The 5325-nt window shown below is 39.5% G+C and overlaps 1 long non-coding RNA gene across 1 annotated transcript; it reads left to right on the top strand.

Annotated features, from left to right (window-relative positions):
• Nucleotides 1-455: 455 nt before the first annotated feature.
• LOC146220803 (uncharacterized) lies at nucleotides 456-1883 on the top strand. The gene is made up of 3 exons (XR_014750826.1): nucleotides 456-583; nucleotides 1134-1218; nucleotides 1418-1883. It is a non-coding gene; the product is annotated as an uncharacterized LOC146220803 (long non-coding RNA).
• Nucleotides 1884-5325: the final 3442 nt, after the last annotated feature.

Genomic DNA, 5325 nt, shown 5'->3' with positions numbered 1-5325 from the left:
ACTGGACTGCTCTCAGTTCTTACACTTTTGTAATGTAGCCATAGTCTACATGAATTTCAATCACACACAATATTAAATGTTGCACGTATAAATGTAGACAATGCATGTAATTCATGTGCAGCTCAGCCCCAGAATGTTATTGGTCATCAATTTTCTCATATGCAGAAACATAGCTTTAATAAATAAAAGACTGAATTTGGAATATAATTTAGTCTTTCATGTTTTACTATAAACATGTACAAAAGCAATCGATGTGTAATGTGTAACATGATTAAGCAAACATTCTTTGTATAGCACACCAAAGCGGTGACACACAATGCAAATTTGTGCTCCAATAATTATGTAATACAAAATTGTTAAATGTGACCAAAAGGTAACCGACTCCTAAGAGTTTCATTCCCAAAGACAAGTCATCACAGAATATTACAATTCTTCCTTCGCAAACCTGCCCATCAGTGTACCCCTGAGCAACAACTTAGCGCATGCCCATTTCAACGCATGGCTGAAGCTCCTCAACAGATTTTGCAGGAGTCCCACCGTCTTTCACGTTTTGGATTTTACCTGGAAATAATTTACTTGAAAGGTGAGTTTCTTTACAGAAATAGTTCTACAAATATAAACATATTTTCAGAAATTGAATGGGGCATATAGGTTTGAAATTTAGGCTATTTAGCCTGTTTATGTGCTATCAGAATCACATTGTTTACGTTAGGATTTCGCTAGCTCGGTTAAACCCTCCAGAAAGTTATGTTGAAATACTGTAAAAGGCATACATGTTTTCAAAGTTTGGCATCTCACAATTCACCCACAAAAGAATCAGTGAAAATAAACGTTCAGAACTGTTAGAAATCCTTATCCCAAAATAGTTTATTTTGCCCTGAATTTTCAAAGACTCTGGAGTTAGCACGTGGCTGATCACGTTCACAGTTGGTCATGGCATGCACAGCAATGGCGTCTGTAAAAGTATCATGTCACTAATTCTTCCAATTTGTACATGAAATCTGTTTTTGGATAAGTTTATTCGTTTTAACCTTAAGATGCGTGAGTTCTAAATGTTTCCGACGCTTTCACTTCAATGTTCGGAATCACACATGTGCGACGCTATGCTTTAAGTTCATGACTTCTAATTGCAGATGCTGTGATGAAGTCGAAGACGGGATGGGGAGAGAAGGCTGTGGAGCTCCTCATAGCGTTGACACTCAAACACGCCCCAGCCAGGTAAATGAATCATGATTGCAGCTTCCACATCCAACCTTTCACATGGCTATGTGACAAACTAGAATCCCATGATCTTTTTTTGATGATGTATATTATTCTAGATGTGATTTTTTTAATTACTTGTAACGAATTGTATAGCCCCTTTCACATGTGCAATTATGTTGATAGGACACTAACTTATTTTGTGCTTTATTGTCAGGGCCAACAGACAGGACCTGTAGCGGGGACTGGCAGAAGATTTTAATTCACTGTTTAGCACTTTGTTTGTTTTGCAGTGTTTGTTTGGCACTTTTGTTTTGCAGTGTTTGTTTGGCACTTTATATCAAGTATGTATATATTTTGGCCATTTTAGTTTTTATTTCTAAATGTTACGTACTAAAGCCCCTTAAGGGTGTGACTTTGACATTGTCATTTTAGCAAACGATCTTATCCAGAGCAACTTACAGTAAGTACAAGGACATTCCCTGGAGGCAAGTAGGGTGAAGTGCCTTGCCCAAGGATACAACATAATTTGGCAATCTTCTGACTAATAGCCTGATTCCCTAACCGCTCAGCCATGACTGACTCCCCCTTAGTATAGGTAGACAACATATTTAAGTTAAGATTCTTATATGTTGAATGTATACACCTTCCTGCCAAAGTAAATTCCTTGTCTGTGCAAACTTTCATGGCGATTAAAACACATTCTGATTCTGAAAAGCTGCCTTGTTTATGATAAGCTTGACAAATCACATCACACAGTCTTCCTAAAGTTGGCTACTGTGTAGCCTATTATACAAGAACAAGTAGCATTTTGGGCAAATGAGGTCTGCATATGAACTGCCCCAATAGAAGCAGTAGAATTGAGAAATATTGGTTGCTTAATTGACGTTGCAGTTACGGACTGGCAATGTCACAAAATTACGTTGCTAGGAGGTCTCGGTTACGGACTGGCACCGTCACAAAACAACGTTGCTAGGAGGTCGCGGTTACAGCATAGAGTTCATATAACTAGAGACAGCTACTTCTGTCTTCAAAGATGGCGTCCCCATTCATTTCTATGAAAAGTGCTCAGTGTCGCAGTGAGGCAAGCGAGAGCTCCTAATGGACCGCGCCATCTTTCCAGACTGACTCGTCCGGTCTTGCGCTGAAGCTTGTTCCTAGCTCCGTAACTCGTGCATGCTTGCAACTAGTTGTATACGTCATACTTTGCGACAACCAGTCGCGAGCTTGTGAGCTGGAGCTAAAGGCTGATTTATACTTCAGCGTTTTTACGCACACGCACATGGGGAACGCCCTCTCCGTCAAGAAACAGTTTTGAAGCACTGAAAAAAACTGTTCAAAACTGCCCCATTGAAGTCCATGGAAGCTGAGGGAATGAATGAGAAGTAAATCAGTCAGTCAACCTGTTAATATATGTAGCTGATTCTGAATGAACTTGTCTTCGATATAAACGAGTTCTAACGCATTTAAAATGTTAACACAATAGTAAATATTTGACCATTAATTTGTTTAAGAAATTGCCACTGGCAGAGATGCAGATTGTGACAAGGCAACCCCAAAAAAATCTCTTGCGACCCACCTGAGGGTCAGGACCCAGGTTTTGGGAAACACTGATCTTGAAAATTTCTGATCATCGCCAGTTGTGTTCATGGATGTTTTTCCCAATGAGAGGTTTCTACTATACATCATTTCCTTGAGCATTATCCAAACTTGATCTGTTGTTTTGGGTCTTTGGCTGATCTGTGGACAATGCGGTATGAGGCGCAGCATAGTTTCTTCAAGAGGGTGTTGCACAACACCCGCAATTTCAAAAATCCTCTCAAAACGTTGGAAAGTAGGCATCAATCAATGATTGCTTTAGCTTTGGGCTCAACATTTCTTCAAAGGACCATTGCATGTTGAAAAATTGAGAGTGGTCAAAATGTTGGCTGTTGAAGCGCGGCTGTTGAGAACAAATATTCAAATCTGAGTTCCTTGTCCCTAGCATCCAGTGCAACATTGCTTGGGCTTTTTATAGTAAAGGAATGATTCTTCCAGTTGGACTTAGTGATGGCTTTCCAGAGTTTGGTCGAATTCACAGTATTCTGGTTGTTGGTACAGAGGTCTCATTCATAGTGGAACAACTGTCTTCATGGTACTCTGAACATTTAAGAACATATGAAATAGTTGGAAGTACTTCCTGCAATGTAGCCATTGTTAACCCACAAAATGTCATTGATTTCTACCCTCTGGCATCATACAATGTAGGGTTAGGAGATTTTTACTTTGCTAATATTGAATTTCTTCAAAATGTTCTTTCCCAGGAAACAATGTTACTTCGAGTCATTCTCTCAGCTGACAACATCAGGAAGCTATCAATACCCACACCATCATCAATTGAGGAACTCTGCAGTTCTCTGTGGAAAAAGTGCAGATAGTGGGAAGTTTTGTTATCCAATATGAAGACCCTGACTTCAACAATGAACTTTGTACTTTACAGATTAGGTCAGTGGTTAAATCAAGCTTTTTTCATTTGAGGCAAATGGCCAAAATAAAGCCTTTTCTGTCTAGGCAGCTTTTTGAGACAGTTATTCACGCCTTTGTCACTACTAGACTGGATTATTGTATTGCATTGTATGTGGGGGTCAGTGGGTTGTCTATCGCTCGTCTCCAGTTGGTGCAAAATGCTGCTGCACGTCTTTTAACTGGAACATGTAAATACTCGCACATTTTCCCCCATTTTATCTTCAATCCACTGGCTCCCTATATATCACAGGATCCATTTTAAGATTCTTTTATTTGCTTTTAAAGGCCTAAATGGCCTAGCCCCCCTATACATCTCTGAGTTGTTACATTCCTATAGACCCACCCATTCTCTCAGGTCAGCCGATAAACCGCTCCTAAGTGTGCCCAAAACAATGTACAAGCTAAAAGGGGATTGTGCTTTTACAGTAGTGGCTCCTAAACTGTGGAATGTTTTACCCTTACACATTAGACAGCCAGCCTCACTACCTGTTTTTAAGTCTCTTCTTAAGACCCACCTCTATGCTTTGGCTTTCGAAAAATCAAATGAAAGTTGTGTCTGGTTATATTAATGGTTTTTGTATTGTGTGAGACGTGTTGAGTCTTTGTATTTTAGGGTTTTTATTCTTTTATTGTTTTTACTGTACAGCACTTTGTGTTTCACCTTGAATTTTAAAGTGCTTTATAAATAAATGTTGCTTGCTTGCTTAAATGACATCACTGAGCTTCCAAACGACAAGGCTACTTTGAGCATCCACTGGGAAGTAGTTTTAAGCCCAGTGGTGGATGATGCAAGCATGACATCCACTGAGTCGTCATCACCCCATTCAGTTTTTCCTTTCTCTATCTAGATTAGAGCAGTGGCCAAGCACTTTTCCAGTGCCTTAATTTTCATATGATGTGGAGTTGAGGCTGAAAAAAGCTAATGACGATCTTCAAGAAAATGGAACAGTCCTGATTGTTCCAAGAGACATGAAAATGAAAATCTTGCACAAATTGGCTGAAACTGTGTACTCTTACAAAACCTATTCAAAGGACTCTGAAATAGAGAAGGTTGCATCTGCTTTGGTAGAAAAACACCCATGTCTCAAAGACCAGGATCTGACAGGACGGGATGTGAAGCATGGAAAATTAGCCTGAAGTTTAAATAGGCTAATTATTGTCAGAAACTCCGCAATGCAGGATACAGTGAGTTGGTTGTGAATACCCACTCAAGACAAGGTTAATCTTGAGGATCTGTCGAGCGACCCAGATGATCTGAACTCAACCTTCTTCTCGACCATCCTGTTGGTTTGGATGAAGAAGAATTGGAGAAGGAAAGGTCATCGATGGAGGAAGAAGTGAAAAATAGAAATTTTTTGAATGCAAAGATGGAGACGACATTTTCCTTGAGGAGAAAGGAAACTGTGCAGGATCAGCCACTGGTGTCAACAATCACTTAAAGATGGCCTGGACATTTTTGAGGAGTAATTAAGTCATTTTTTCTGTCACCATTGGAGTTGAAATTATTTGCTTTTACTTGTTTGCTTATACTGAAACTCTCATTATGCCGTCGAAAATATAGTCTACGTTTTTAACCAATATCAAAGTTTAAAACAGCACGGAAACGGCAGCAAAGTATCA

Source organism: Hypomesus nipponensis, chromosome 27, assembly GCF_054491055.1.
Source record: "Hypomesus nipponensis isolate SF chromosome 27, ASM5449105v1, whole genome shotgun sequence".
Taxonomy (NCBI): domain Eukaryota; kingdom Metazoa; phylum Chordata; class Actinopteri; order Osmeriformes; family Osmeridae; genus Hypomesus; species Hypomesus nipponensis.
This window is presented reverse-complemented; position numbering and strand designations above follow the sequence as displayed.